Source organism: Anguilla rostrata, chromosome 9 (assembly GCF_018555375.3).
Source record: "Anguilla rostrata isolate EN2019 chromosome 9, ASM1855537v3, whole genome shotgun sequence".
NCBI lineage: Eukaryota > Metazoa > Chordata > Actinopteri > Anguilliformes > Anguillidae > Anguilla > Anguilla rostrata.
In genome coordinates this window covers 48,445,956-48,468,614 of record NC_057941.1, presented here as the reverse complement: position 1 = coordinate 48,468,614, position 22,659 = coordinate 48,445,956, and the positions used below count along the sequence as shown (strand labels likewise).

Genomic DNA, 22,659 nt, shown 5'->3' with positions numbered 1-22,659 from the left:
CCTTTATTTTATTTGTTATTAACTGGGTTTTCTAGCCCCTTTTCCTTCCCCTGGAAAAGCCTCGTTCACTTCCTCTGCCTTCATACGCACATTAGAGCTGACTGAGTGAGTGATGAAGTTGCACCATTGGTCGGCCGGATCACGTGTGTTAGGTCCAGCCATATACTAGGTTTTAACCTGGTCTTGTTTATTTGTTGGTAACTGGCTTCTCTGGCCCTTTATCCTTCCCCTGGAAAAACCTTGTTCTCTTCCTCTGCCTTCATGCACACATTAGAGCCCCTTTTGTGTCGGTCTGAAAAGTGATGGAGTAAAATCACAAAAGAGACGGTGTGGCGTCGGCCCTGAAGCCCGGGGACCTGAGAGCTCGTCTGGCCGAGAGCCCAAGAGGCCGTCTTAGCGGGATAGCGAGCCGGCTCCTCCTGAAGGGGCCGCCTCTTCTGTTCGGCTTTTTGTTCTGAACGCGTACGTGCGCATGCAGACCAGGCCTCTATCTCTGCTACAGCCACACCGCCCACGCTGGGAAACAAAGGGATCGGTCCTGAAAAACGGGGGTCCATGGATGATAAGAGTTGTGGATAAACAACCTCCCTGCCCTGCATCTCCACCCCCCCCCCCCCCAACGCCCCCGGCGTCTTTGGTGTCTTTAACGTTGAGAGCTGTTTGCGTATGAATGTGGAAGGTTAGTTCAAACCCTTAGAGGCACACTGTCCTCCTCTTCTGGAGGAAATGCACTTTCTGTCCTCTGCATTTAACCCATCCTAGCCACTTAGGAGCAGTGGGCAGCCACAGTGCAGCGCCCAGGGACCAGCTCCCGTTCTGAGGCCAGTGCCTTGGTCAAGGACAATGGCAGGAGTGCACCTAACCTGCCATCAGCCATTGTCCTTTATTAAGTGTGTAAATGCTGTCTGGTGTGCTGTGCTGCTAAGCGCTGGACATGCATGTGCTTTTGAAGCTGAAAGTAACTGATAATCAATGCAATACGAGCTGTTGAGGTGGGTCAGCTTCAGTGCACACTCCCACACATGCAAATAATCACCAGCCGCATTGTATCCAATGACGCAAAAGTGCTCTCATTTGCTCTCTATCTAACTGAGAATAGAACCATGCTGTCCATGTTTCAGGTTTGCACATGAGCTCAAATAATTGTAAAATTATTTAATTGAGGTAATATGAGCAGTGCTATTTTTTTCAATGTCTACTCTCATGTGTAGCCCTGGTAACTTTTCCCCAGGGCTGCTTGTAGCTCTGTATCCGACACTAAAAGAGGAAGTCTGTGAAATCTGTCTCGTCTTATAAAGCCTTATAAAATGTTCAGACACCATCACAGTTGGCTGTCGTCCTCGAGGGGGAACCAGGAGACCTGCTTCATGTCTTTAAACAGCCGCAGAACACAACCTTTCCCTTTTTCACAGGATCAAATCCCCAGATACAGTCACAATGCAGCATTATTCAAGACAGATTTGGATTCATATTTCTGCAGCACAAATACCCAGCAAAACCAAAAGGAATAATAATAAATATTATACAAATAATACAATATGGTTTCCACTACATGCCAAGAGTCTATCATTTTATCTAATTACTAAAGTGTTTCCTTAATATGGTGTTACTCTTAAAACATGCTAAAGGTCAATGAGTTGTGAAACACAGATGAGACATATCATTATATGGATAATGACAAAGGTCAGTGTGTTGTCCCAATGACACACATATGAAACGTATCATTTTATGGATAATGACAAAGATAAATGTGTTGTTCCAATGAAACACATGAAACATAGATGAGACATACCCTTTTATGGATAATGAGGAAGGTATAAATAAATTACTGGTGAATAAGAACACAGGAATGCACAAGGAAGAGAAGATAGCATCCAGCTCATCTGGAAAACCCAGAACAGCGTCAAAACCCCCAAGGGCCTCGGCCTTTATGTGAGGTTTCAGGAATTAAGGAAAAGTGGACCATGGCGATACATGACAGCGCTGTTATATATTTACACTGCCAGTGTGCCCCAGGGTCTGAAGCAGGTGAGCTAACGCTGACCTTTTGCCACCTTGCGTTGTGTCTGAAAAGCTCTGGAGAGCTTCTGGCCTCTTTATTCAGAGCAGGGGGCAGCAAGAGCTGCTGCTTTGGGGGGCATATGAATGGGGGTGGGGGGGGGGGGGATGGCTTTTACCACTGTTTCTGTTGTTTAAAAAGGAAAATAGAAGAAACCCATTTAGAATATGCTTAGCATGAATAAACAATGATTGCGGTGAAGAGGCGATAAAATTGATTGAGATTTTACATAACTGAGGCAACTTCTTAAGAGCGGCTATAAACGTAAGTGGCAATACTTGTCACAGATCATAATCGTTATTGACCGGGCTGCTTACAGTTATTACGGGTAAAATCTGCCACGGTCACGTGACATAAAGGATGTTTCCCCCGCGTGGCTGCGCTAGCCGTACTCACCTACGACCGCGAGGCGCTCATGACCACGCCCAGCTGTGCAGCAGAGGTCATGTGCCGCTGTGAGGAGAGTCAGCTGACCATGACCCGAGGAGCGGACCACTCCCCCCGCCCGAGTGCCTGGGAGACAGGAAGAGGAAGTTGCGTTCACGCCTCAGTGTTCCAGCGACCTCCGAACGCTGAGTTCTGAGTTACTGGGCCAGACCCACGGGCTGTATGAGGTCACTAAGGCCCTCTGCCCAGTTCACTGAGCTGAACAATTAAAACCTGGATAGATGAGCAAATCCAGACCATAAATATTGACTATATCATTACACCATAGAGGGCAAGTACAGGGTCTTATGATGGAGTAGATATGGTGGCTTGTTTTCTTGATATAGAGGAAGATAAAATAATTTCAAATGATGATTAGTCACAACTGATATACATTTCTTTTGGTTCCCTATCCATCAGACTCAGTTATCTGAATTATATATTAACAGGTAATCCATCATTCATACTATGCTAGAGAATTTAAATTAGAAAAAACAGACTACAACATCAATAATTTTAGATATTGCAAAGAATGGACCTTAATTTCTTCATTGAAATCAGTCCGTTGATTGCATGTCACAGGAGACTAGAGCACAACACCAAGATTAATGTTAGCTATGTTAGCTACACATATATATGGATCTTCCAGATAATTAATTGCCTGGTTGTTAATTAAGGTAAGATAAGACAAAATGATTGAACAGTAAGATTACAGGCTCTTCTGTTAACAGGTTACAAGTCACTGCTGGGTAGTCATGGAGCTCAGCCCATTTTCCATTAAGGCAGCTCTGTAGGATCATGGTCGGGCACTGTGGAATCAGAGTTCCAACTCCAAGGCTGTGCATGTGATTCCCAGCTTAAGCACTGCTGCTGCCCTTGAGAATGTGTGTATAACCTGAATCGATTCAGTAAATATTCAGCTGTCTGAATGGATCGTGTATTTAAAGAATATAAGCTGGATAAGTCTGTCTGCTCAGCCCCTAAAATGCAAATTTAATTACATGGGTTATACAGGCTTGGGAATGCGGGAACTAGTTTGTCTTACTGCTAAAATATGTGTAGAAAATGGCCTCTTCTCTCTGCACAGCAGGCCCAGTGACCTGCTTGTGTGTGCTGCGATTTGATTGGTCAAAGCACCGTCTAATGTATCAAATTAGTCACAGCTGGTTTGTGTGTTCGATTGGAAATGCTGCGCCACATCAATTTATCCACTTCAAATCAAAGCGGCTCAAATGGCTAATTTTCTGAGTGTGAAACAGGACATGATGCTGTTAGTCATGGACACCTGGGGGGAGAGGGGTGACGTTAGTGAAGCAAACAAGCAGCCAGAGGCGTGTCCTAAATTCTTTCATGTCTCTTCAGATGTCCACTTGACCACTCCTGTTTCTAACGGCAGAGCGCTTAAAAGTGTGCACTTCTTTTAGGGCTAATCATTGGAGATTAGGGCCCTACATAGGGAACACGCAGGACTGAGGAAATGTAAATGCTTTGCATGTTCCCGGATCAATTTTCTGCCAGATATAAAACCTACACATCCATGAGAAGAGAGAACAGCAAAGCAATCTCAAGCATTATGCCCCTTTCTCCTTAATCACTGTTCTTTATTCGAAGGGTTTTAATCAAGACCACAGGCACTTTGGAGCGATAGTAAGTGATCGGTGTACTGTCACATCCGGAAAAATAACTTTGCCTTGAGGTCCCAGTTAGTGTGAATTAAATATTGAGTTATTACGCATTAGGCAGGCATAAACTCTAAAGGTTGGTGCGTTGCCTTTTCTTTAGGGAGAACTGAACATTCCCTGAAAGGTCAGCAGAACAGGATTTAACAGGAAAATGAAAACTTGCAGTCAGTGGAAGAAAAGAAACATGTCACAGAAGGATAACCGGCAGTAAGTAATTAGCCTCTCCGGGAAACAATTACTCACTGTTGAGAAATTTAGCTGGGATTTGGGGGTGGAATAAATTTGGATTTTGGGGTGCCTAGGTTTCTCAGAAGTTTTTTCACATACACAAATGCATACATGCATACATACAAATATATTTCCCCTGTGTCTATGGGCTTGTTTATTTCTAAAAATAGTGGAACTGCATGCAAATTGTAGAAAACTTTTGGAACCTCATTTGTATATGTCAATCAAATCCAAAACAAACAGCAACAAAAACTTCAGATTGCTGCTTTATAACTCACGTTATATTTCGGTAACAATGGAGGGATGGTTATATTGTAGACATTGTTCATGCATCCTTATATAGGCCCTGACCTTCAAAGACACATAAAGAGACACATTTATAAGTCAAACTTTATGCAGTATATTTGGCAGTGTTGCACTGGGTGATATGGAGTTATTTATTTTCTATTCACTGTCAGTTTTTTTCTGCAGGATTTACAGTTTCTTCACCTTGTATAATCTGGATAATACCAATATAAAAAGAATATTTTTAAGAACAGCACCTGTGTCTATATTGTGTTGCTGCCAATAATATGGTCTCTTGTGATTCACTGGATTTTAAAGCAATCTAACCTCCTTTTCACAACCCACCCCACCCCCACCCCATGGACACTTGAATGAGTCACACCGGGCACAACGGCTGTGCTTTTGACAGGGAAAAGTACCTGAGAGCTCAACCCAAACTCTTGCTTCAAATGCGTTTCGATTTATCGCTCCTCTGACCAAAGCTTCAAACTGAGCCCCACCAGCTCAGACAACATTTCATTAATGGAGCAACTTCATCAACGGGACAGGGAATCAAACGCTCCCCGAAGCCTCTTCAGGCAGATTGCCACTTTTCTCTCTCTAAATGCCTTTTAATGACTTTCTGAGAGATGATGCCATTGTTTGTGATGAAACTGAAGCTCCTCTTCAGAGAGAAAAGGGATTTGGACTCAGCGGTTGGGAGCTACTACAGGGATTCTGCTTTGGGCAACCAATGAAGTTTGCAGAGTTTTATGCTGATGAGGCTGCAAGGAATCTGAAAACAATCTGAATAATATTCTGTTTCTAGCACTTTTCCCACCATCAGTATCCTGTTATAATTACTTAATTACCATAGCCATTTTACTGGATTTCGATTTCACTCCTTTCCTTAATAGGAGGCCAGTACACGATTAAAGGAAATTTTCTTTTAGACTTATAATGGAAAATCCTTAATAACTTTCCGAGAGAAAAACCATTTATGCTTAATTGTTATCTTGATTGACATGGAAGTCGGAGTACCAGGGCCAGAAACACAGGAAGCTCCTCAAAGATCCTCTATGAGCAAGCTTAGAATGACATGGAAATGCATTATGTATTGTTAATTGTTCATTATATATGCTCATATTTATGCAATATTGTGATCAGAGTTTTGGTAGCAGTTTCCGCTCTACTGATTTCACTGACTGACTTTTGATTGGACCTTGATTAGCTCATCAAGGTCTCTAAAAGTCATCAGACGACATAAGACCATATGCAGCCATTTTCAACCAGGAGATTTTTTTTTTTGGAATGAGAAATTGACACAGACAGATCCATTGAGCCTGTCATACACCAACGCTCTGCATTTTATTTCTTTATTTTTCTTTATGTATCTATAAAGTTAAAAGGTAAAAGCTTAATATATCTGAACATGAATTATGGTTATAGTACAACAATGGAAATAGCTGAACATACCCTGACTGAGCCCGTATCAATCTCCGTCTCCACTGCGAAAGAACAGACTGATCTTGCCCCTGCCTATTATTCTACAACGCGATAAATGACAAATAAAATGTGTTTACGAAAATGTGCGTCTAGAAAATAATCAGCGAAACACAAAGCACTCTCGTTCTCTGCGGGATGCCGTTTCAGTGCTTAGTCATCAACCAAACAGCGTGCGTTTGCTCTTCTTTATTATTCCTCTGTCTCCAGAAATGGCAAAGCGGCGTTCTGTAATAAGACCCATTCGGTGAAATATGGGCCCGCTGCCGACACGAGAAGGATTCTCAGGAGCAAAGGCCGAGCACATTTACAGGCCTGTGTGTGGCAAAATATAATTAAGAATTTGATAACCTCTAATGAAACACTAGCCGAACAACACGGGTCTTATTTTAAATATGCAAATGAAGGTGGCAAATGCAAGCACCAGAAATCATTTCTGGTTTTATAACAGCAGCACCAATGTATGGAGTACAAAGCACAGTGGGTGGGGCATATGTGTCACTGTGTAACGGCCAATGAGGATGTTTCCCTATTGTTCTCTTAGCAAACTATTTTGACTGACATTGACATTTCCCAATCAGTAACATCAAAACTCTGAAACACAAGTAAGAACTTCCCAAGCATCTGAAAAGCAACACACTGCTACACTAGACAGACAGCCTGTCTTTATGCTGCCAACAACTTCCTCTATAATGATGAATAGTGAATGGCTAGGCACCATGGAAGGTCATTGGTCATCAGTGATGTGTCATTCATGAAAATTCAACAGGGCTGTTAAATAAAAATTTCTGTAAAAAAGACAGCTACCAAAGAGTTCAAGCTGCAGATGAAGATAAGGACACACAGTGTCATTGATGTGAAGCACCATGAGTGTTAATAATGCTCCCTTGTGGAGAATCTTCACCCTGCTAAATGTGAGTGAGTGAGTGAGTGTGTCAGTGAGTGAGTGAGTGAGTGAATGAGTTACGAGCCAGGTGTTTGAGGTGCTTCGAATCTAAAAGCAGTGAAAAGCCAGAACATAGAGTTGAGTTATTATTAGGGACAGAACTCAATATTGGGCAGTAATTGCAACTTCCTTCTCTTTCATCTTCCATTTTCACACACCAAGTCTGATGTTAATAAGATCCTGTCTTAGAAAGCTGCACTCAAATGCCTATCAAACAGTACCTTCTCTGAGCCAGAAGAAAGGCACTGAAACAAGAAAAAGATCTTAAAACTTCAATAAAATCTATGTTACCTCTGCCTGACATGGTAAGACGAGATGTGATTGAACATCTGTTCTTTATAGATGTTTTTTTTAAAGATTAAATGCAACTCAAAGGTGATTTCAAGGTGGCACTTTTCTTGATAAAAATCATTAAAAGTGCTTTTGTCTGGGACATCACTGATGTGAGTTTAACTTTGGAGAAGGAAAAGCTGGAGCTGGAAATGATGACGTTGGATGAAACTGGATCAAGCTGAGCTGCACCTGCTGAATATTGAAACCCTGAAGGATGGGCCTGGACTTCACAGTCACTGTGCCTGATATATTACTGTGATACGCACTTCTGAAGTTTCCCAGCATGCCACAGTTTCACTGCGGACTGACCGACTTCAGGGGATGTGATCACAACTGGACAACGTCTGCAGTAAGATGGCTTTTCCCCAAGATTCTTCAAGAGCATTCAAAGATCACAGTCTATGTGGGTCTACAGCACTTTTCCTGCACAAATTCCAAAGATTCCATCAAGTCCCAACTGTCAATCCACCAGTATTGCACACTATTGCATTTCATTCATAAGTACCCTGGTGTTTTTGTATGAGTGAGTCACCCACTGATGCTTTATTCATATATGGCTAAGACTGAATATGTGTGTTATGAGTTGCTTTATTTTGCATTCAGCAATGTTGCAATATGATCATGCATTTGGAAAATATGAAATAATTCTGAATGTCACAGAAAATTGCACAAGATATAAAAGACCACAATCATTCATACTATCCACTGTTAGAGCAGTTCAATGTCAGGTACAATTTCTAACACATTTACAAATGTTCTAATGAAAATATGTATTCTGCATTTATATAAATCAAAGGGAAACATGAGTTTGTATTTAGAGAACAAACAAAAGTTTTGTGAATAAAAATAGGCTTTGTGGAGATGAATTAACACTATAATTGAACATAAATTCAAAAGGTTCCAATTATTTTTCAATTACATTGCTTCTGTGCTGTAATTTTAATCAGTAAATTTCATTGGCCTTGACCTTCCATTTATAGTTCAGTGTTGACACTGTCTCAAATTTTTCAGCACTCATTTTATCCAGCTCTAACACTAGATACTGTAATGAAATGAAACCATGATCCAATTATTTTGTGAGGAAGCTGAGCGGCGTTTGCTGTGGGCATAAACTCCCACTAAATCACTTCACCTTGAAGCTTGACAATGCCGGATATTAAATGTTTATATTCATGATGTCAGCTCTGCGAGTCATCGATGGAAATTGGGAAATACATAATTTCCATTGCACTTTGGAGAGCTGGTGCATGTACAGAATAGAGCCTCACAGTGCTGTATGTCTCAGGCAGATCTGTATTGAGCCAGAATTCTGTGCCTTGCAGGCTATGTTTTTACATGGGAAAGAGAGCTATAAGTCCTCACATTCATGAAATATGCTGCAAGAACAGCACTGGATTGTCACAGATACCGCTGTGCTATTGTGATGCTACAGTATGTGATTGTTGCACTTTAATGAAATTTTTAAAAAATCACACACTAGCCTTCAATTGTAAGTCAGTAATCAAGACAAATGCTTACAGAATACAGTCCAAAGTGTGGCCTTCAGCTGAGGGAACCCACTGAATCCTTTTGTAGTGTTCACAATCATGAGCATTGTATCTCTGGAGTGGAACACTTTCTGCTGCTGAGAACTCAATTCAATTCAATTTTATTTATTCAAGCACTTTTTACCGACACGCTGTCACTACGACACTTTACAGAGGAAACAGAAAGGAAAATTGAGCCCTGAAAACCAGCCCTGAACCCCCAAAAAGCAAACAAATGAAGTAAAAAAAAAAACTCCCCAGTAGGTAGAAAAACGGTAGCGAGAAAAACTTCCATAATGAGAAGAAATCTCAGGAGGAACCTGGCTATAGAGGGGGAGCCCATCTTACATTGGCCAGCCCACTCAAGCACTTCCCCTGTACAAAGGATCAGGAGAACGATGGCAGAACACTGGCAGAACAGTGACTGAACATCAGCAGCAGATTGAGCCAAACATGCAGGTCCGGGGGGAGACCGCTACTGGCTGCGGTGGACCAAACCATTAAACGCTCCGGGAGGGGAGCCAAAATGCAAATAAGTGCCTTTGGAGACGCAGCATTACATGTGCAAATGACAGCCATTAAGGCTCCCGGCCATAAATTACAGAGGTGGGTTGAGTCTTTTTTTCTCGTTTTCCTGTGACCGCGGGGGTGAACAGAGTGCTGGAGGTGTCCCTTAATGAGGCGCCACCAACGGAAGATTAACAAATAGACACACAAATTAGGCCCAACTGTCTCCATTCTTTTGGAGCTTCCCAATTAAACGGCACAATGGAGCCTTTTGATTTCTTTAAAGCTACATTCATTCTGCTGTCTGTAATTTGAATATTAAAGTGCATCTCAAGGCTTGCATCCTCCTATGACTAATGCCTCATTGTTAAACATGCTTTAGCACACGCAGGGCTGTAAGCCTGGCTAATGCACAGGTTGCCCTTTCACATACACTGCAGTTCATGCTAACCTGTGGAACAGCCATTATTATGCTCGGAGCACAACATGGGATGACATGTTGACATGCTTCGAAGCAGAACAAATAATAACTTAAGACATGTCAGGATGGTTACCTGATAAGGTTACCAGAGCACTTTCTAGAAACGACACCTGGAATTCCAATGACTTCAGAAGCTCGTATTGTATGAATGTTGTTGGTTTCTCAAATTCTCTACAGTTTCTGCCTTTCCACATTGACTGATGCACCCATATATATTCTACAATGAAAATGTCTCCTTGTTTTTAATGTTTCATGCAAGTGTTTTATAAAGAGTTTTACAAGTGATTTTTTCTAATAATCCAAGTGCAAGTGTTCCTTCTTAATTCTGAATATATTACATTCCAAATATAAAATCTGTTATAGACAGAACCTCAGAAGTAATATAAAATTTTGTTTTACTAGAGGATGGAGGTACCACTCTGGGTTTAATTTGAGATTGCATTCCACTTTTGAACCAACGCGAGGTTTCTTTATGGTTATCAAAATCTGTGGAACCAACCAAGCTGCACCCTAAAAGTTTGACTCATGAGAATGAACCTCAATAAAAGACTCAAAGCACGAACTGGAAGACAGTCTGACTCATTATGTAAGCCGAAATATTGAAGGCTCTTTGCTTTCCATTTAATGAATAGGAGGCTCACAGCCTATTAAGATGACTCCTGAAATCGAACCGCTCAGGCATAGGCTTTTAAATCCTAGAACTGCGAAGCTTTGCAAAAGAATCCACTCTGATGTTGAATCCATTAAACAGTAACATACAGCAGGGTAACAAGTATAGAAGATGTCAATCTGCCTGAGAGGAAGTTCGTATCCGGAACTTACGCTGTCCATATTAACGAGTTACGTGAGTTATTTTCATTACGCTCTTATTAAGAATGATGTACGCAGGCCATTCAGAGGTAATAACTGGCCTGTTTAATCACCACGGTGATATCTCCTGATTAAACTGTCAGCTTATATAAACGGGCGTGTGGATGGGGAGACGTTATCTGCTATTCGTTCTCCCGGCATGCCAAAAACCACAAAATGGCCGTTTTTGGTGGGAGTTGTTGGTTCAGTAGTGATTCAGTGCCCAGCTTATGGTTGCTGGGAGTTTTGTCTCTGGTGGTTTGGTGAGACATGAATGAGTGTTGAAGTGCTTCACTTATTTGCACTGAATGGTGAGAATTCTGTAGGAGATGCAAGTCTTGGGTTGGGCTCTATGAAGGGTTTCTGTAAATTGTGCTTGAGAGAGAAAGAGAGGGGAGCAGTGGTACCAGGATGAGTAGAGGAAGATATGTGTGTATGTGTGTGTGTGTGTGTGTGAGAGAGAGAGAGAGAGAGAGAGAGCACCAGAGTGTTAATGCACTGGGCCGTTTTATTTTATGTGGCTTGCCTGCAGTAAGTTGTACAGTGTCAGCCCTGAGGAGTTCCGTATGTCGATGTGTGAAAGACCGGCTCATTCATCTCCCAGGAAATAAAGAATGCGCAAGGCTGAGCCCTCGGGTGGGCAGGCTGCTCTGAGACACCTGGCCAGACTGCAGAAATCCCGCCAGCAAGAACAACACACACCACAGCCTTAGTGGACAACACACGCCACAGCCTTAGTGGACAACACACACCACAGCCTTAGTGGACAACACACACCACAGCCTTAGTGGACAACACACACCACAGCCTTAGTGGACAACACACACCACAGCCTTAGTGGACAACACACGCCACAGCCTTAGTGGACAACACACACAGCCTTAGTGGACAACACACACCACAGCCTTAGTGGACAACACACACCACAGCCTTAGTGGACAACACACACCACAGCCTTAGTGGACAACATATGCCACAGCCTTAGTGGACAACACACGCCACAGCCTTAGTGGACAACACACACCACAGCCTTAGTGGACAACACACGCCACAGCCTTAGTGGACAACACACGCCACAGCCTTAGTGGACAACACACGCCACAGCCTTAGTGGACAACACACACACCACAGTGGACCCCCTTAGTGGACAACACGCCACAGCTAGTGGACAACAACACCACAGCCTTATGGAAAAACATAGGCACATCAAGCTTAGTGGACAACACACGCCACAGCCTCAGTGCTGAGTGCTGTTTCCAGACTGAGCAAGGCTGTGGCAGTGACCATAGGAGTGCACACTGTGGTAAATGGAGGTATGGCTGGAATCCATTAAAACTTTATATTTTTATTTTTTTAAATGATCATTTTTTTGGTGACCGAAATGTATTACAATAAACTCTCTTTCTTTGATCGAAAAAAGTAGGAATGGAGTTTCAAGATTTAAGGTTGCCCAGCAACCAGAAAAGATATTCAGAAACTGATACGAGCCCCTTGGCAAAACTCGCTCAATTACAGTACAGTTAATTGCCTTTAACTTAATTGCTGCTTCATCAATATATAAAGAACCTTCAATCAATACTGAGCTGAAAGGCTCTTTACGGCCATCAGAGCAGCATTTAAGCACCAGCTGGGGAGGAGTGATTTTTATTCTTTAATTCATATTATTCCATATTATTATTCTCAGATTAGCTTTCATCTTTTCCCCAGAACCTCCTTTTATAAGAAATCTTTGCATGCAAAAGCAGTCCATCCATTTTCTGGGCTCCTTGGCAAAGCGGACTATTTTAAGTAATGAGCAGAAATGCTCTGCGTCTGATGTGGGAGGAAGTCATCTCTGGTGGCTCTGCTTCCTCAGAGTCTGTCAGACTCCTCCTGGCTCTGCTACAGAGGCCTACTGGAGCTGCAGGAGCTGACTGGCTCTACTTTGCTGCGCAAACTGAACCTGTTCTCAGTGAAGACCCAGTACGGTTCAGCTGCTTTCATTTGTAATGTCTATTGGACATATTAAGGCCAGGTAGAGTCTACTGATCAGCCTGTGTTTCCTAGACGGCTTATAGTGAGCCTGCCAAAGAACAGAAAGCGCTTTCACTCTGATAAATGCATGTACACACACACACACACACACACACACACAGACAGGTAGACACACACACACACAGATGCACACACACATGCATGCATGCACGCACTCACACACACACACACGCACACATACACACAGATGAGTTCTCGCCAGATGAGATCCAGCAGTGATGGATCTGTCTCTAGCCCTCCTCTCAAATCTGCTAAAGCAGACTCTGGTTTCTCTAGCCCTTTAAACCCTCAGTATGTCAGAAGGAGAGCCTCTCCTCATCTCTCTAACTCAGTTAATTTAGCAGATTGCCATGTTTCTATTGATGTTTTACACACACTCACTGCAATGAGTGCACTTTCCCTGAAAAGCTAATATGGACTATGCAATGCCATTGTTTCAGTCCCTGACTAACTAATTGACCAGAGAACACTGTCTCTGGCTAACAGGATAAAGAGAATGTATTATATTTTGAGCGTATTTTGTTGTGTTCAACAGCCATTTCATTTATAGTTATTGGTCTGCTGCTTCTGTCATAATGGCGGGTTACTAATAATTTTGATCGGTGCTGTATGCATGCTGGCTAAACTAAGGAAATAACAAATCAACCAGTGTGAACACATTTATTTTCATTCAAACAATTTGATGTTCAATACTAAAATAGTCACATAACTAAATAGCATGCACTCTCAAAACCTCCCATAAACTGACAAGCTCAGGGAAGGAGAATGCTGAAAAAAGTCACTTACTCTTCACAGTCCAAACACACAAGTGTTTATCACACCATGAAAAGTAGGTCAAAGCTTTGACCCTACCATGGTCTTAATCCTAGTCTTTTCCCTTCTCTCATGGAATGGATAAGATACTGAGACCCCAGAAACGCATCAGGCTCCGTCAACATAGGGCGGAAGTGTAGTATAATGGGTAAGGAACTAAAGGTCACCAGTTCGAGTCCCGTGTGGGAAACTGCGGTTGTACCCTTGAGCACAGCACTTAACCTGCATTGCTTCAGTATATATCCAGCTGTATAAATGGATGCAATGTGTAAGTCGCTGTGGGTAGGAGCATCTGCTAAATGCCTGTAATGTAACGTAATGTAATGTCACACACAGAGCCAGCCTGCCGGGACTGAGCAGTGTGGCCGACGCAGTTTGATGACATCACGCCCAGAATCATGGCTGTGGCCTCAGGCTGTATGAGAGGAACAGGGAAGCTGGGTCCATGTACAGCCAGGAGCTGCACACGGTCTTACAGGAGTCCCTCTTCCTTCCCTCCTCCATTATTTACACCATATGTGTATTTTATGAGTCTTCATTTGCTCAGCATAGAAGGCCAAGGGCTGAAATGCATGTGTTTTCTTGTCTTTTCTTTGCTGCTGTGCAATTACAGATAGACTGTATATATATATAAAATATACATTATGCGAGCAGGGACTTTTTTCTTTTATGTTTTTATATTTTTGGGGTCGGCACCCGTTTGAGTTGTTTATGTTTTTGAGTTGAGCACGCCTGTCCTCTTTATTCTCTTCTCCACTGCCCTCTGTGAGTTCAGCTGTGCTTAGCCAGCTGGTAATGCCACGCCCATTTCCCATAATTCCCTGTCGCCATGCCAACACCCACAACCCAGAGGTGCCTGGAGAGCTTTACGGAAGGTCGAGGCGCACAGATGTTTGACATTAGCAGGCGTGTCACATAATCTGCTCCAGTGGTGCTCTAATCTCAGAGCTGTAATCTGCCGTTCTGTGGAAGTGGGACTGAGGTGGGGAGGCACGCTACGGTCCATGTGCTCTAACGTCAGACTTAAGCGTTGGACAGTGAGCGTGCTAGCCCAGCGCCCAGCGTGTGGACACACAGCCGTGTCTTAGCGTTAGCGCTAGTGCCTAGCACACGGTCGGTTAGCGGCAGTAATTATTCTAAATGGAATACAAGATCGCTAGCACATTTGGACAACACAGCCAAATGGCCAGATTTATTTTGCACTGATTTGCAATGCATCGCTGAGAATAACTTTTTTTGCACTGATGGAGTACATTTACGGTTCGTATGGACGCACATAAACTGCTGGTTAATGCTGAACATTTTATTGCATGAAAAAACTGAAATTTCAACAAACCATTCCAGGGCTGCTGATTTGCTTATTTAGTTTTGGAATATAGAGTTGTTTTTTTCCTCTAAAGAATATTCTGCCAAATAAAGAATTGCTTGACTGCACAACTAAATTCTGAGTGTTAAATCAACTGTAACAGATCATATATGACTCCAGCATAGCCCATATGTAATCTATGCGAGTTACGAGTTACTCCATACTCTCTTGATTTTATTGCAATGATTTTGGCATCAAAATGAAACTTTATCCTTAGCAGCTATAGTAGATCACTACTGAAGGACACACTCAAGAATTCAGTCAGTTCAGACACATAAAAACAAAGGAAACTGAACCTGGTGTCGAGTCTGGTCACTAGTATGGAGTTCAAAAAATTAAATAATTAAAAAATCCTCAGTACTCACAAATATCAGTGCTCCCTTAGCCCGGCCTGAAGTCGAGGGTCTCCTTCTACCTCTGCCCTGTACACTGGCTATTTGAAAGAGGGGGTCCCATGCGTTTCTCCGATGCCAAACTCCAGACGAGCGAATCGGAACGCGGGAGCTAGGGGGCGGAGCCAGAGAGGGCGGAGCCTGATGCAGCTGCCGGTGGCGTTCAGTCTGCCCGCCGTGTCACGTCCTCAGTGCCAGTCCCTGTGGAAACCGGGGGGGGGGTCACTCCACTGCAATAATGGCGCTTCTCATCCCAACACAAAGGCTCAAATTGTGTTGAGGGGAGAGGGTGGGGGTAGGGGGTCAGAATATTGGGCGGTTGGAGACAATAGAGACCCGTCAAAGAATGTCATGTTCTCCCCCATTGAAATTCTGAGGGGGGGGGGGAACTCTTCGGAAAATATGAGAGTGAAATCCATACAGCATTACTGTAGCAATTAGGCCACAGTGAGCCATATCAGGCTTGCTGCTTTCTGGCATGACTGTCTCATTTGGAAGAGTGGAATGGAAGCTATATTTGAAGCTTGAGCTGGCACAGAACGCTAGCTCAGTGGGGGAAGATTACAGTTTGATGTTGTGAAGTCTGATTCTTTTTTCTGCCATTAGTTCAACGCCCCCTCCCCACCCCTCCACACACACAAACACAGAAACAAAAAACAAGCATTTGAATAGAATATGATGGAGATACAAAGTCTTCCAGCTATAATGCAGGACTTCTTTCAGTGTCTGATTCACAAAAGCCTGCAGAAAAGGGTAATGTTGCTGTCGCGTATGCAAATTGCTGTTTTGAAAATAAATGTGTCAGACGAGGCAGGAGCTGTTTTGAGGCTTGTCAAAATGGTCAGCATCACGACTGAAAAATGACAGTTGAGTCATTTTTCAAATGAGTCAATCGAGGTGGTATTATTTGGGTAATTCGAGTCTTAGTATTAGTATCCATTTACCTTAGTCAATACACGACCTGTATGAGTAGGCTACAATACAAAGCACAAAGTGCAAGTTCATATTTTTTTACAAAGATATGTCAGATATAAATGTTTGAAAATGAAAAAATTGGTCCACTTATTTTTTTTTGGACTGAAACTCTAATACGCCATAGCTATGCGTGTAATGTGAATTGTTCAAAGCACATTAACGGTGATGTTAGAGAAAAGGACATAGTAAGTAACAGAATCGTAGTGCCTAAGGCCTTCCCAGGGTGATTAAAATATTCCCAGTATATTTTGTCCTGAGAATTCATGGCTGTGGCCCTGCTTGCCATTAAATCATTCTGGCACTGCGATTTCTACACATCGTGTTGTACTAACGCAACGTAGCAGTCGGTCTGCCGGAGAGGCGGGTTGGTCTCGGCTGCGCCGGCTGGTGGAGAGAGCACATGCACCTGGGCTGCGTTGGCTAATCAGCCCTGATGCTTAAAGCTGTGCTGCTCTCCACAGTTCGGGGGCCGAGACCGGGAGCTAACACTGAGAGCGCAGTTATGATTTTCCATTTCATTTCATTTCATTTCATTTTATTTTGAGCATTAAAAAAGGAAGCAATCCTCAGCTGGGATGCTGGAGGAGCTGAACCTGGCCGGGAAGGCGGGTCAGCTACGGAGCAGGTGAACTGAAAAGTTGCTGCTCTGTTTTACTTTCTTTTGTCTTTGTCATTTTAGCTTGTTGATTTAGTTTATCGTTGTTGCCCGGAACGCGTGAGGGGGAATGGGTGAAGGTGTCCGTTTATTTTATTTCATATTTGTGTGGGTGCGCTCTTTCTCTCTCCATGCAGCGGTGTTCCCCAGCATTGTCGGCATTGCACTCCCTGGAGTGTCATGCTTGGCTTGCGACACACAAGAACACGTTCCCATGGCTGACTTCTCTAATAGGTTTTAAATGCTGCTGATTGCAGTTAGCTGTTATCATCTTCCTGAGGTTGAGAGGCTAATGTATAGAGAGCAAATCTCAGAGACTTTGTTTTTCATCGATGGCTACCACACATTTTGCAGCTAATTACTTAAATTGCATAAATAAAATAAAAACATCTTAAATTAGAATTCTCTGAAGACACCCAGTACCCTTAAGTCATTCATTAAACTGCTCAGCCGTGTGTTCGGTTAGAAAAAGCATTAATATCAGCATCCGGTCATTAACCCAAATATTTATAAGCCCGCTACAGTTCAGAACACCAACACAAAGATCATTCATTGTGCAGGAGAACTTGTCACCGTGTTGCAAGAACAAGTTCCTGTGTGGCTCAGCTGGTGGACTGCAGAGAGGAAGGAATAAACCAGGTTCAGTAGATAACGTGATTCCAAAGTGGCAGTGTGGATTTCAGATTGTCATCTCTCTTTCAATGGGGGGCTTGGATTTGTTGCCATGAGTTAAGTACTGATTAATCACCAACTGGAAAATAGAAGTTCTGATTGACAGTTGCTCTGAATTAGCTTGCACACTTACCCTATAGAGTTTGGTTCACTAGACAGCCACCAGCATACAACTTCATTTCACTTTTGGAGAACACTGAAATCTTTGAGTCTCATCTAAACTGAGGATGGAACTTTCTGAATACTGTTCCAACTTTTTGAAAAAAAAGAGGATAGAAAGATGGTAAAAAAAAATAGATATCCTTTACTGATTAAAACAGTGAGGAGAAAAAAGTGGCTCAGAGCATGGAGAAGGGGAGACTAGAATTCTTCAGTCAAGCTTCTCCTGCTACACCCTCAAGAGATCCTGTATTATTAGGAGCTGCCCAAAAGCAACACTCTCCTTAAAATGAGCAATACAGTTAGTCGTGCTCTTTTATCATTTCCCAAGAAGCTCTAGCAATATATGTTACACATAAAGAATGAAGCTGATTCAATAGTGTGATTAACCACTCTGTCCCATAATGCATTAAGCCTGATGGTTTATAGCTCTGCGTAAGGGTGGCTATCGCCTTTCATTGTGATTAAGTCCAAATCGGGCATCATAAACACAACATCCGTAGCAACAGTTCCACTGCACCTAAATAATTAATAGGTGTTTTGCTTTTGGTAATCCAGATAGAGGCATGGCCCCCGGACTTATCCAGCGTGAACACGCAGTAAACCGGTGATTATAAGTGTGGTAATTTATTCATTTGTGGCTGAGAGGAGAAGAGGAGCACCAAATCACAGACTCTAAAGGCTTCAGCACAAGGTTTTAAGGAGGTAGATTATTCTGGAAGCTCTTTCCCTTTCAGCTTCCCTTTTACAGTCAGAGACGTGACACAACTGGGGCTCAGGCTCACGAGCTGGGCTCGCTCATTAAGTGAAGAGTTTACATCAAAGCTCTTCTCCTGCTTTTATTACCAATAAGGGTTCTTATACACGTTTATTTTTGCATCATTCTCTCCCTCTCTGTGTCTCTCTCTGTCTCTCTTCCTCTCTCTCACTCTCTCTATCTCTCTTTCTTTCTCTCTCTCTCTCTCTCACACACACACACACACACACACACATTTCATAATTGAAAAAAAATCTTGTACGCAAAACCCATCACATTTCCAGAGTACAGACTTGATGAAAATTGCGTAAAATTGTGAATTATCCACAATCTGATTAATAGCACTGATAGAAAAGAAAATGTCAAAAAACTCAAATTAAGTGTGTGCACTTTCAAAGAGAAAAATCTAATAACTAAAAATGTACTAATCATCTCTGCTGGAGTTCAGCGCTGATCCAACCCCTGAAGACTAACACGGTTTTAATTGCAATTTGACTCCCTTCTCTGCCGCAGCGGTGTTCTTTAATGAGAGCTGCCCGGAGGGTAACCTGCCGCTAAGCGCTGAGCGCTAGCTCCCGTCTTCAGCAGAGGGGTGTGTGGGTAACTGCTGCACTCTCAACATGGCAGAGGAGCTTCAGAAGGCATGGCTTATATATCAGCTATAGTTTTGTTATTACACAATATATACTGCCACCTGCACCATGGAGAGATAATTTGTTTTTGGTATACTGCAGTGAAGACTTGCACTATAAATCCTGCCTGTGCCCTAACCGTCCTTGAGCCAGTTATACTGTCACCGAGGATGAGGGTGGGACGGTGTCAATGTCATGTGCGGATGTTGTATAAAGACATTGTGGGTGATGCTTGTTGCTTCTGTGGATGTTATATAGTCAATGTCATATGTGGTTGTTCTTATTACCGTGTATTGCTATTCATTTTTGTGGCTGCGGGACATTCAGCTTGGTCCCCGCTGGCTCCGCCCCTCACGCAGGGCATGATGGGACATCGGGGACAGTGAAAGACGGGCCGCTCGTGTGACCTGTGCGGGATCAGCGGATTGTTATCGATCGCCCACACCAGGAACGGCAACAGAGGAATGAATCACCTCCCTCCTGCCCACCTTGTTCCAGCTCCTCTCACCCCATTAACTCCCCCGCAAATCCGCCCGTGGGAGACGGAGGGTGAAGACTCTCTCATCTGTCACGTGACTCGGCTTTTGGGGGACTCTGGAGGACTAGCAGGAGCACGGACCCTAGATACTCTAACCTGCCACTGCTGTTCTTTTAGCTGACAGTTAACTGCTCGATTAATGTCACTCTGTTTGTGACCCTGTCATCAACAGCCATCGTCTAGTCTCCTTTACCACTCCTCCACAGTAAAATGTGCAGTGTTACTTTAACTTTAACAGAGTACATATGAGTCCAATAGGGGCCAAATGTACTCTGTAAGAGTTGATGTAACACCAAATATTGTACTGTGTCCCCTTCACAAACCTTGCCTCCCTTTTTACAACAATGTATAAAATAGATTTTAAAGAGAGTCAGGTCCAAGTAAATTTTTAAACATCTCTGCACTTGATTCTTTTAAACCCTTATCCTCATATAATGAAGACAAAAGACAATCTAACAGAGATCCCAAGTCTAAACAAGTCCCTGAAAAGAGGAGAAGAATAAAAACCAGGAACACTCCTGGCCTTGAGGGCCTGATTGGTGCATCCCTACCGTACGCTCAGTAGCTGTCTGCTGACCTGACCCATGCACCAGCAAACAGTCAACGTACGAGGTCACGGGAGATGGAGATTAAAAAAAGCGAAATCGTTTAATTTAAAATCACGATGAATTGATTTGATTAATCATGTGTCATAGTGCTGGGTTAGAACAAAGGCCACACACACACGGACCCATTTTTTGCAGGTTAAAAAGGGTAAAAGTCATGGCCCTACTTATGCAGGTGCATGCATTTGTACTTTGAATATGAATGCACTGATAAATGTATTGTGACACAATAAGACAATGTTTCATGAATAAATAAAACTATACTGAAGATGATGACAGAGTGAACATGGCTAAAAAGCCAGAAAAGGCATTCGTCATTTAAAGAGCCTTATAAAACAAAAGACTCATAATGAATCATTCAGTACAAACTGGCAAGATCCCAAATACCTCTGCCAAAGCTCTTTTACCCTCCCATGGCTCTTTGAGGGAATGCTGTTTCAGCTTTTTATTATTTTTATTTCATTTGTCCCTTCTATTTATATTCCAGTAGAGGAGGGCTACATGTCTTTGACCCCTGTTCTATTGAAAGAGTTTGGCAATCACACGGAAGCGGAGGCTGTTGGGAGTTTGGAATTCGAGACCGAGCTGCCGGATCGATCCGTGCCCCTCGTTGCTGTGGCCTGTCTGAATGCCAACTCAACCGTCCTCACTACCACTATGGAAGAAAAGAAAAGAAAAAAAGCCTTCAGACTGAAATTACTGTTCTCCAGTTCAGTTGAAATAGAAAGCTCACATCTGATACTACACCTCCAGCATTTAATTAAACTATAATTAAAGAATAAGTAACATATTGGCGTGTGAATGAATGCATAACTAATCTAAATGAAGTACTGGATGGTAAACAACCTTAAAAAAACAAATGAAGAAAATATATCTACTACTGCTGATAAGGGCAAATGAAAAAGAAATCTTGCGAGAGTTCCAAAGCTGAATGGACAAACAGAAAAATATAATTTATAACTTCATTAGGGGAGACTAACCCCTGTCTGCTTCAATGCTTTCTTTGCCACAGACCCTGGAAATTGCAATTAAAAAAAACCCCATCAAGCGCTACAAAATGGATTGAAACAAAATTAAGTTTAAATGTTAACCAGTAAAGATCCTGAGATTTTTAATTTGCGCAGTTCAATACTTCAAACTGCAACAGACCGATGAAATCAAATGTACGGTAACACAGAAGATGGAAAATCCGTGTAAGATAACGAGAGCGGGAAACTCATCAGCTTTGTCCGTGTCACTGAAACCGCGATAATCGGTGCTCTGCTGCAGAGGGAGTTTCCTGTGCGCAGATAATCACGCAATGATTTTCCTGGCTTCATTACAGACGCGGTCGAGTGGATCTCATCCAAAAATCGTTCTTTAATCGCGTTACTGTCGCGAACCACCTAATTCTGCTGAACAAGGCCAACGGAGAAGACCTGCAGAGGTGGGGAAGGGGGGGTGGAGGGGGGCAGGGTACCTGTAAACTGCATCAGCGTTTATAGGACCTGATGTCAATATTTAAGCCCCTGTGCTCTGTAGGCACAGAGACAAGACTTCATTCTGCATGTTGAGCGAGGGGGCGTGTGAGGGTGATGTAATGCGTCCCTGTTCTCTTGTTCCCGGGCACATATCACACCATACCCCAGACACCGGCCTCACACACACACACACACACACACACACACACATACACACACAGCAGGTCTCTCACTTTCATAACCGTCTCCCGATCATCTTTCAGCGCCTCCAGGATTCAGTTAAAATCGGACAGACGCAGGGAGGCTCTTCATTCTCCTCAGCGAGTACGACGCTCCTTCTCAGGTTACACTCTCTCTCTCTTTATATAACAAAGAGAGAAGTCTGAGCCCTGGACCCAGAGCTGCGCTAATGGGGCATTAGCGAGCGGGAAGCTCCTAACTGCAGCGGCTTAACTGAAGCTCCTGGGGTTCTGCTGCACTTTTAGGGACACCCCCATTTTCCCTCCCACGTTTTCCTACCAGAAATGAGACCCTCACCACTACAATAAGGGACTCTCTGGAGCAAAGGAGGAGACAGAGGGAAAAAGGTATCAAGGGCGCACAATGAAAGATTAACGTGATTTAGAATATGCCTTCAAAATATCGGCAGTTTTTTCGCAGCAAATAATCCAGGTCTCCATGCATGATAAGCTATAACCATAACAAAGATACAACAGCATGCAGCCAGTGAAGGAGCCGCCTTTCATGAACCAGTTTTAAAGATGATTACATTTCTGCAGTAGGGAGTTTAAGAGACC

The 22,659-nt window shown here is 43.0% G+C and overlaps 1 protein-coding gene across 8 annotated transcripts in view; it reads right to left on the bottom strand.

Moving 5' to 3' along the window:
* LOC135264013 (galactosylgalactosylxylosylprotein 3-beta-glucuronosyltransferase 1-like) overlaps positions 1-22,659 on the bottom strand; it is a 55,898-nt gene that overhangs the window by 14,605 nt on the left and 18,634 nt on the right. For 5 of the 8 annotated variants that reach the window (XR_010332583.1, XR_010332580.1, XR_010332579.1 and 2 more), the window contains exons 2-3: positions 15,383-15,610; positions 2,456-2,572 (exon numbers count right to left, since the gene is read on the bottom strand). The exons of 1 other annotated variant lie outside the window; for it this stretch is intronic. The gene's annotated coding sequence lies outside the window, so the exon portion shown is untranslated. The remainder of the gene's footprint in view (positions 1-2,455; positions 2,573-15,382; positions 15,611-22,659) is intronic. 2 more of the 8 variants (XR_010332584.1, XR_010332582.1) reach the window with 1 other exon arrangement.